Raw genomic sequence first — 11,999 nt, 5'->3', positions numbered from 1 at the left:
AAATTGAATTATTTACTTACTGTTGAGTTTTAAGAGTTCTTTACATATTTTGGAATATAGTACTGTATCACATATGTCTTTTGCAAATAATTTCTTTCAATCTGTGGCTAGCTGTCTCATTTACTTGCCAGTCTTTCATAGAGCAGAAGCTTTTAATTTTAATGAAGTCCAATGTATCAATTATTTCCTTCATATGTCATATGTTTAGTGTTGTATCTAATTAATCATTGTTATACCCAAGACCATCTAGATGTTCTGTCTTCTAGAATTTGTACAGTTTTGTGTTTTACATTTAGATTCATAAACAATTTTGGCAATTTTTGTAAAGGATGCGAGGTGTATGTCTATATTCTATTTTTTTTTTTTCATGTGGATGTTCAGTTTTTCCAGCATTATCTGTTTGAAAGATTATCTTTACGCCTTTGTCAAAGATCAGTTGACTCTTTCTGAGCTCTATTGTGGGTTCCCTTGATTGATTTTTCTATTCTTTCACCAGTGCCACACTATCTTGATTACTGTACCTTTGTAGTAAGTCTTAAAATCAAGTAGTGTCAGTATTCTTACATGGTTCTTCTTCACTACTGTACTGGCTACTCTGGGATTTTGGCCTTGCCATATAAGATACAGAATCAGTTTTTTAATATCCACAAATTACTTTCTGGGATTTATATTTGGAGTACGTTAAACCTTAGATCAAGTTGGGAATAACTGACATCGTGACAATGCCAGTGAGTCTTCTTATCCATGAACATGGAATATCTCTCCATTTACTTAATTCTTCTTTGGTTTGTTTCATCAGTTTTACAGTTTTCCTCACAAAGACCTTAAGCATATTTTGACATATTTATACAAGTATTTCACATTGTGGGTGCTAATATAATTATTACTATGTTTTGAAATTTAAATTTCACTTGTTCATTACCGGTAGTTTAGGAAAGAGGTTGACTTTTGTATATTAATCTTACATTCTGTAACTTTATTATAATTACTTATTAGTAACAGGTAACATTGATTTATTTTTATATGTCAAATTGAAGTTTAAAGACACTGAAACTAGAAACACCCTATATATGCAGGCAAGTTGATAAAAACCACCAGGAGAAGGACTGCATATAGTTACACCCATCCCACTATCCAAGAAAATGTCTTATGTGGTATTCCCTGGTTCTTAATACTCAGCTCTCTTCCAAGAATATATTCCTCTAAGCTGCTTCATGTGCCATATCTGAGTTAGTTAAGAAAAATATGGATGACCCTGTGAAGCATAAACACATCTTCTAATTGAAACTCATTATTTCAACTCTAGCAATGGTTGGTAACTCATCAAAGTAGAAAGTGGCCAAATGTTCACTGCTGCTTCATGAGTGCTATTACAGGCAGCTGCAGACTACTGCCTTCTGACTTCTATTTCCCATATTTGGGAAAAAAAGGTTGTAGTCTATGACTTTCATGTCTTCCTTTCGTCAGTGTTTATATAATATCCTGGCAAGCACCACCACTTGTTGAACTCAGAGGAGATGGCAATGTACTACCCAAGCCCACTAACCTACACATTGATTTTGCTGAGCCAGTAATATAGGGATAAATTTGTTACTATGACAGGAGTACAGACATTTGCAAAAGCCACTTATTTCCTATCAAATCTGCAGTATAAACTCTGTCCTGTTTACTTAAGATCCTGAAACCAAGTTTATATCCTGATTTTTGTCTTAACTCAGTAATTTACCATCGTATTTTACCCTTGTCTTGACAGCCACTGATGGGGAAAAGCCATACAACCATGCAAATTGTTTCTGGGACAAATTCAGAGCCTTCAAAAATAATACAGGCTTGTAACAAAGACAAGAACTAATTTTAAAGTTCAACTTTGTAACAGGTTAATTTCTCCAGAAAGTGGATTCTGAGACTGAGATTTGTATGTAGAAAGTATATTTAGGAATGTTCCTAAGAACTATTAACTCTGAGTGGTTTGCAGTTCTGGAGCTGTAACAGCTCTTCAGAGGTGAGGTCTGAAAATAGAATGTGAGACCTTCATGTTTTCATCAGTATGTCATCTTTTCCTCTGCCATTCCCGAATGAGAAACTTCAATTCTTAAAACTTCCTAAAACCCAGATGTACAAGGACAAGAAGAGGCACTAGGGTCAGATACTAATCCCAACTCTACCATTTATTAGATGTATTACATATAAAATGGCTTTATGTATTTTGGATTGAATTTTGTCATCCGTAAAATTAAGGGATGTAAATAATGATTCTTTGGAATATAAAATGCTCTGCATGTACGCAAAGAATCACAGATGAAATGAAATGATGACTATGACTCTCATTAATATAGTATCTGGGGAGAGAAAAGGGAATAGGTATACAAATAAAAAAAGATTTAAGGTAGGAGATGGCTTCCTATCAGTGAAAAGTGTGAAAGTGAAAGTCATGAAAGTGAAAAGTGAAAGTGAAAGCCCCTCTATTCTGTGAGAGTGAAAGTGCCTCTATTTTTGTTCATGCTTAAAACATTCCCTAATAAAAAGTGCATGAAAAAGACTTGGTTCTAAAAGTCTAATTTCTACATTTTGTTTAAAAAAAATTGATCAAAGGTTAAATACAAAACTAAAAATAAGAGATCATTTACTTAGTCTACTCTATAAACCACATCCGTAATTTCTGTCCCGTGAGACATATACAATACAAACACAAATCCCAAAACTATAATAAAAGCATCCTAGGAATTTCAAGTTTTCCTATTACTGAAAGTTTAGATTTTTTTTCTCATTAAAAAAGCCAGGCCTCTACCATTATGTTTTTTTTTTTTTTGTTATGATATTAGATCTCATATTTTTTAACAGTTGCTCTTGACTATCCTGTGATACATTCTTGAGATTCCTCAGAAGTTCTAAAATAATGAAACATAAATACCTCCTAAGATGTTTAGTAACTATATTCTACAGAATGCAATTTACTTGTTAAATTTTGTTTAAAAATCCCTTTCAGTCTGATGGGACAAATAATATTTAAAATACATTCTTTCAAAGTGGTTGTTGTGATAATAATCATAATTAGACATGGCAGCTCTCAGTTTAATCATGTGATTCTTTGGGGACTCACTGGCTTTTATTCCTTCTAGATAAGCCGTGTACAATTAATAGAAGTGGTTTATTGTCAACACTCTATGGAAATTATTCACAAACATTTTAATGAGGTGACTCTTACAAAGGGATGAAATTAAATTTGGCAATTATCTTGTTTTACTAATTGTTTTCTTGACGTCCAGAATGCATTTTGAAAAGCCTTTTTGTTTCAATTCAGCCAACTGTTTTGAGCAACTACAGTTTGTGTTAAAAAGAAGGTTGCTTGGGCCCTAATGAAAGAGAATGGTTTTTCAGCCCCAAATTCTTTAAGCATTTTGACTAGAAGGCAGGCAAACAGAGCTGTGAAGAACCCCCTCAGGGGCTGTAAAGCAAATGTCCATTATGACCTCTTGAAATATGAGGCAGGAAGAAAAAAATCAGAGGCATCAAAATAGACAAATGGGAGTTGTCAGTGGTTTCAAGGGGATTAGCTATTCAAGGTGTAGGATGTATTTGTTGACTAAATCCTGAATGAGGATAAAATGGTACTTTTTATTTGGAGAAGAAAAACAAATATAATTATTTGAATAAAGCAATTTCTTGTTAAGTCCTATGAAGAAAACTGCTTTATAATAACTCTGAGCGCCATTACTGATTGACATTTAGGGAATTTTTCCTGTATGTGGCTAGAGTTCTTACCTTTTTAAAACTGTGTGATTCAGGTAAATTCATATGAAATATAAGTGTAATTACTAGATCAATAGTTAGATTATTTTATCAGTTGGCATGGTTAAGCATATAGTATACTTAGCAATTTGGCTGACTCAGAAAGATAAGATGGCAAGGAAGTATAGGGGCCAACTTAATTAAAGGCTGTGATATCCCTATCCATGCTTAAGAGACAAGGACTCTCACAATACATAATTAAATTATCTCTGTGGTGATCTTTCACATGAGAATTGTTATAGCTTTCTATAAATGATGCACTGAAACTGTGCATTTAGAAAATAGCTTCAAATCTGGCTGCTATATAGAGATAGAAGGGCACTGCAGTTACCTGCTTAAAATAATTCCCATATTAAATACACTTCAATGTAATTGCAGTAGTTATAATAGCACCTATACAGAAAAAAATATTTTAATTTTCATATTAAAATAATCTCCTTAAAAATGCTCATCAGATTGCAAAAATTACATGAAGATGCAAAAAAAAAAAAAAAAGAGGTATGATTATCCTAATGAATGGATGAAACTTAAAGAGAAACAAAGTGAATGCAATAGTATACTCATAGGCAAGAATCCAAAAGAATTCAACAAAGATTTACTTTTATTAATTTTTAAAAATAATTTTTACATTGTGACCTTTTTTTTTTTTTTAAATGATTCTTGACTTTCCTTAGTTCAAAACACTCAAGTACTAGGAAATGAAAAGTTCCATTATTTACATCTAACTGCAAATACAAATGGCTAATATTCCCAGAAGTCAGGCTAACTTTTATTTCTGATTTTTTTTGCTTTTAATGAAGAGGGGGCCAACTTCCCTCTCTGAGTTATTTGACTGATTTTGCAACCTCCCATTTTAAGAATGGAGGATAACAGGGTTATTCCCCATGAGTGACTCCATCACTTCAGTCATGTCTAAACTATTTTTATAGCTTGGCCAATGTCCAGAATCCTAACAGCAAGAATACTGACAAAACTCATGGTGCATAGAACTGCCTGGATGAAATCAAACCTTTACAATTCACCAAAGGGTAGGTTGATATGTGGAAAAAATAGGGGTATTTCGGGTCATCAGGCCACTCATGTTTCTTACGTTCAGCTTTCAGTAAAATCTCAACGATTTCTCAAACCTTTGAAGTGTTATTTTTGAAAGTGTACACACATGTACACACACACCCAAAGTAACATAATGTGAATTTCTGAATCATCAACACAGAGGGCAATAAACTATATAGTATTTGGCAAATGCAGGCAAAGACATTTAAAATTGCTTTAAAAATCACCACAGCAGCTAACTATATAGAGTTTACAAACCACAAGAAGCAGGCTAAGTGAATATGTATATTATCTCCAGAAATGCTCCAATAGCCTTGTGAGATATGTTAGAAATTATTGTACTATGATTTAGAATATAGAAATTGAAATGGAATATAGAAATAACACAAAAATGATTTTGTAATTTTAAACGTATATCACAGATGAGGAAACAACACAGGAAAATGAAGTAAGTAATCCAAGGTCACAGACTTAGTGAGTAGAAGAGCAATTACTTGAACTCAGGCTATCCGATTCCAGAAATTGAACCTCTAACCACTACATTAGGTAGCCTCTCTTTTCTAATCCAGTAAGTCATTTGTTAACAAAACATTTTATATCTTTTAGGAAAAGTCTTAAATGTTAGTGTTTCTAGTTTCTAATTGTGGTAACTCACAGGTATTCTGTTTATTTTCAAAACTGTTCCATATACTTTCCAAAGAGGAGATGTATAGCCACGCTATATATGTATAATTATTCTCATTATGCATTCTTACTAAGGAAAATTATTGTATCTTTTTAAGGAAAATTATTGTATATTTTTTATTTTTGTAAATAAATATTTAAAAAATTTAAATGTCCAAGTTCTTCAGTTAAAATGTTTGTACCAAGTGGGTTTGTACAGTTAAATAAATTTATTATCAAATAATAGAGCTTATCCAATTTGCAAAATTTTAATTGTTATCATTCATTTTCTAAATTATGCTACTATTATGGGTAGATGTAAGATTTTTCCCCCAATGGTGGCCACATTTAACATTTAGAGGGTCTAAATGTCTATATTAATTATATTAGTATAGTTTTAACTCAGAAAATTAACACAGGACTGCAGGCCACTTAAAAGTATTTTATCTTCAACGTAAATACATCATCATTTACATTTGTCATTATGTCTCTAATAGGATTGTTTTATGTACTTCACTTTATGTTTACTGCACAGGACATATGATTTGTATAACTATAAAAAATAATCTGATTATGCTTTCTTGTGGTTGTGTGACTGTTGTGTTATTGCTCTTACACACCTGATATGTGTTGTTAACTTGTGGTAGGAAACTCTAAAAGCTAAGGTAAAAGATTATGGATGGTTTTAAAAGTCTTACTGCAATTACTATGGGACTCAAAAATCAGTTAAAGTAATAATAAAAGTACATCTCTGAAAAAGGTATTAAAATTACAGTGACTTGTTTCTGGAAATTGAAAAGAATCACCTACATCCTATACATAGTAGTGTTCAGAAACACTAATTTAAGTAACCCTTAGAAAGTGTTTGTACTCAAAGAACATGTCAGTCTCTGTAAGATTGATGTGAAAGTAGTATCTAGAATTATACAAAAAGTTAATTTTTATACCCTTAAAGACGACTCAAAAACTATTGGTCTTGACTTTGGAACTGTGCTTATATACTAGTGTGAGAAGAGCTGACTATTAACTGTATGTTTGTGTAGAATCCTTAGAATTAATAAAATTTATATTAATGTATATTCTTACTAGTGTTAAGTATTATGTGTAAGAAGAAACTAGAAATTGTTTCACTTGGAGTTGAGTCAGAAGGTATTGATCATATTCTAATTTTGATCCTGTCTGTATCATTTTGGGTGAGTCACTGAATTTTTTGCATATAACTTCTTTTATCTGTCAACCTACAGAAATAACTAACACTTATATCAATATTAAGTGGTGCCATTTAATCTAAATATCATTCAAAAAGAGAGATTGACAAAGTAGATTAAAAATTACCCAACTATGTGAATATGAACGATATACCTTATATTCAACAACATCGGTATGTTGAAAGGAAAGACATGGGAAAAGATATACCATGAAAACATTAATTTAAAAAAGAAGTGGCTATACTAATATCTGATAAAATAGACATTAGAGAAAAGAAAATTACTAGAATAGAGGGACACTGAATAATGATAAAAGATCAACCACCAGTCAGACATGAATCTTATCTTGTTTTCTGAAGTACTTTTTAGCTTGGTTAGAAATTCTAAGTTAGACAGTGTTTTCTTTTGATTTGTTTTATTTTTTTCAAACTACTTTAAAAATGCCTTCCACTATCTTCCAGTATGCACTACTCCTGACAAGAATTCAGGTATCATTCTTATAATTGTTCCCCATCTGTTAAAGGTCTTTAATTTCTGGTAGCTTTCATGATTTTCCTGTTTATTTTTGGCTTTCAGCAATTACTTCAAAATGTCTAGGTGTCATTTTATCATATTTACCCTGCTTGGGATTTTCTGCAGTCCTATGATATGCAGATTGAGAGATTTTTATGGAAGATTTTGGCCATTTTTTTTAATATCGTTTTCCTGTTCTATTTTCTTACATTTGTTCTAGAATGAACTGTATTTTAGACTTCAAGTCATTTACAACTGTTTAAATTCAGTAATCCTTAGTCCCAAATTATTCAGTTCTAGGATTTTAATTTGATTTTCGACGTGTTATGTGTTTGTTTTTTAAAGACATTTCTAAGAAGCACCTTTAGGTTTACAACAAAATTGAGATGCAGAGATTCCCCATATATCTACTGCCTCCACACATTATATAGTTTTCCCCATTATCAACATATTCACCAGAATGGCATAGTTTTGTTTGTTTGTTTGTTTGTTGTTTGCTTTTTGGTTTTTACCAAGGATGAACTTAAATTGACATATCATAATCAGCCAAATTCTATAGTTTACCTTAGGGTTCACTCTTGGTGCTGTAAATTCTATGAGTTTGAACAAATGTGTAGTTACATATAATTATCATTATAAATTCATTTTCAGTTCTCTGAAGCTATTCTCTATCTGTTTGGTCATTATTTTCACATTTTATTCTAGATGATGATCTGCTAATTCAATTGTCTGAGTCATCAGTGGTTCTAGATTTATTTGTTTTGATTATGAGTTCCATTTTCTTGCTTTTTCATTTGTCATTAAAATTTGCCATGTTTACAAAAATTTATGAATAGATTAACAGAATCTATTCTGTTATTGAAGTTGATACTTACTATTATTTTGCTTGCTTTATTTTGCTTTTTCCTGAAAAGCATATTCCTTATGTCTGCTGGCTAAAATGTTGAGATGATCATTCACATTTCACCAAGCACAAGTTCATTTGGGAGTAGACCATAGAGTTTGATAATTGAGCACATCTGTTATGCTGCTGCTATAGCTGCCAGAGCCAGTATACTTGATCTTATCAATATTGACTCTTGGGAATTGGGCTGTTAATTTGCCTTTAGATTCATTAATACCATAGCTTCTAGTTTCAGAGACTATGAATACAATACTGAAATACTATGATAAGTCTTCCTAACTTTCAGTCTCAATTTCATTAAACTAGCAATCAAAAAGGAAAAAGTGGAAAAGCTTGGGAGATTGCAGAAAGACTCAGCTGCCGAAAACTCCTAAAACAATTTTAAGAAATCAAAATTATTCCTAACTGTAACAACATCTCTATATAAAAAGTATTTGTGGTGTTAAGAATAGCAGTTACCAAGGTAAAGTGATACTCTGCAACTGAAATTACAAAGTTAGATGAATATGAATTATAGATAGATATTACTCAAATCTAAGTAAATATTCTAGGGTGAAATCATGTTTTCATAAAAGTTCTCGGTTTTGTAAGCCACAGTAACATTTTACCTTCCCCCTTGGAAAACAATAATTCATATTTTCAATGACAAGGGAAACGTCTTTGCCATCACTTTTGGTTTGGTTTTCCTTCTTGTAGGAACTTAAAAGTTAACTTTTTATCTAAACTCCAGTTCAGTCACAGTTCTTTGTTTCTGTCAGTAAGTTTGTAATCCCCCAAATCCCTGACAATGTTTAGTTTCCTTATATAAAATAATGAAACTTAAAGATTTATAAACCCTAAAATTCTGTTTAAAGAGAAAACTTACTTGAAAAAGTAACGATGCCAGGTCATGAGGTTAATATTATTCTCATTGATTTTTATCAATTATTTTTTATTTTTCCAAAAATGTTATTTTTTACATTTTTTATTACCTCCATTTGCTCAAATACATTCTGAAAAAACTGTGAGTTAGAAATCTATTTTAAAATAATTTGATTATGATAATATAGAGATGATATGTATCTCCTTACTTAAGGACAGAAATAATACTAATGATAATGGCTTCATATTTCTAATTCTTCCTATTTCTACTATTCAAAACAATGACAAATATGTGTATATATATATATATATATATATATATATATATATATATATATAGAGAGAGAGAGAGAGAGAGAGAGAGAGAGAGAGAGAGAGAGAGAGAGAGACATAGACAATAGACAAATCATTCTAGTATGTTCAAGATACTGTGTGGTAACTTTGAAAAATTTTATCAAAGATTAATACTATTGATATATTTTATGTAATCTGATGCACAAAACTGCACTTTTTCAATACATAATGAAAGGTATCTAGTATTTTGGAAAGAACCTGAAATTTGTAGTTTAAGGGAGTTGTATTTGAAATTAGCTCTACATTAGCTTGTGGACAGGTTCAATTCATTTAAAATATTGATAATAAATATTTTTCTGTATTTTTAGGAAGAATACATGAGATGTATATGCAATGTGCCTGGCATATTGATTACCTTTATTAATATAAATAATTGTATTAGAAAAATCAGAGTAGTGTTCTGAGCACATTCAGGAATACAAAACATTAAACATACAATTTTTACTCTGGCATTGATTTTCTGTCTGCCTCTCAGCTTCTCCATGACAACTCTGGAAATATTCAACCATCACACAGAGTTTTCATATAGATTAACCAGTAGGTGACTTTATGGTACTCTCTGAAGTATATTCACATGATGAGCCTTCCTATCTTATGAGGAAAACAGTGCAGTGTTCATTTACGAAAATGCAATATCCATAGTAACCAGACATTTTGAACTGCCTCCCTGTAATAGTAATTTATTTATTCTATTTCATCCACACACTTGATACCTCTGGTACTCAGCAATACTCATCTCCGGGAATCAACTTTCAATGAGTGACCACAGAACATAAAAGAGAGAAAAGGGCTTACCATTTTTCATGTGAGTTAAACTGTTTGAAAGCCTCTTGTTCTCATTTTTAAAATGGAGTTTCTTTTCATTAATCCAGTTTATAGTGTGCATACATGGTTTACTAAAACAGAGTGTACTACTCATGAATACATCTATTACATAAATAATTTTAATTTTGGTCTATTTGCATTGAGAAAAATTGAGGGAACGTAAGAATTCATTATACAAAGCAGGATGGAGAGGCCCCTGTAACTAGAAGACATGTAAGATTGTACAAGGTAGTTTCATGGAAAAATAAAAATCAATTTTAAAAAATTAATCAAAAGAATAATTAATACATCCTGATGTTGCAAAATCAGATATGATAATGCTTGAGATTTTTACATCATTCTGTTCACATCACATAAAAAATTAAAAAATTAAAAAATTACACATTTCTTTGCTGCCATTTTGTCATATAGCCTCAGACACTCCCATCTTAATTACCTGGACAAAGATAGCAAATGCCAATCATTTACCAAATTATTTGCAAAGCAGCCCTCAATATTTGGTTTGTTTTCATTAGTCAGTTTCCACTGAAGAAAATTTTTTTCAAACCATCCCTTTTATCACATCTTGGACCAATTAATCCTGCCAGAGTCTTAGTGGGCAGGTCATTAATTTTCACAACATGTTCTTTCATTGCTCCATAACTCCCATTTGAAACACAACAAACAAAAACATCAAATTTTTCTATTTTTCCAAAATGTATTTCCCTGATTCTCCTTTTCAATCTATTTCTCACATCTTTCTAATCTGTCTATCATCTATCTATCTATCCATCCATCCATCTATCATCTACCTAAAGATCAGTATCTGTAGGAATATATAGAATTATGTATCTATATCTATATATTTGTATCTATATCTACAAATAACATGATGGTAAAGATTACCCACAGGAGAATTTATACACAAAATCCTGTGACCAGTAAGTGAATACATGACTGAATGAATGACATTGGAGACTACTGTTGAATTAGACTTTGACGGGTTTATGGCAGCTACTTGATAAGTTCCCCATGTTTAACTATGATGGATCATGGAACTTGCTGAAAATAATATTGGCAAGAAAACTAGAGCTCATGTGATCTCAGAATCTCTAAGAACATAATAGTAAAATCAATGATATCTGTTAAGTAGAAACTTTGTGTGTGTGGTATGGTTTCAGAGACTCTGAGCTGATTTTACCTGTTAACAGAGTCAATGTTTCCATATTGTCTGGGTGTCTTCCAGGTTAAATTGGCTGAACCTGGATTATATTAGTGGCTCTATAGTAGCAAAATTGCATCTGGAGACCATACGAACACTTTCTTTCTTACCAATTTTCACTTTGTATTTATTGAACTTATGGAAGTGCTGAGTGAGTCATGGCAAGTTGCCTGTCAAGTGAAAGGTGCCATCCAGGCTGACTGAAGTCAGCAACGGGACTCAACATCTTCACGTGGAAGTGGCTTGCAACATCTTCATGTGAACTGGTAGGCAACAATTTGGCTTCATATGGAATGGTAGGAAACAATTTGGCTGTTTAATAATTGCATATGTAAGCAATAAAATCACTTTTATTAGATGTGCAAAATTACAGTTGTTAAGAGTTTGTCATTTTATTTAATGCAGGAATGCCTTACATCCAACCTTCCACTGAGATGTCCACTCAGATTCTCTGCATGTTTCCAATACAAGCCTACATGAGTCAAACACTTCCTTTGTTCAGTTATTCCAATTGTTAGCTAACTTCTAGATTAGCAGGAAAAGTAGAAAAAAAAAAAACTAGCCTATCTGCCAAATTTTTTCAAGAATGAGTTGGGATATAACATCTGTGGGCTACATGTACAGGTGA

This window comes from Camelus ferus, chromosome 12 (assembly GCF_009834535.1).
Source record: "Camelus ferus isolate YT-003-E chromosome 12, BCGSAC_Cfer_1.0, whole genome shotgun sequence".
Classification (NCBI taxonomy): Eukaryota; Metazoa; Chordata; class Mammalia; order Artiodactyla; family Camelidae; genus Camelus; species Camelus ferus.
Note: the sequence above shows the minus strand (reverse complement) of the source record.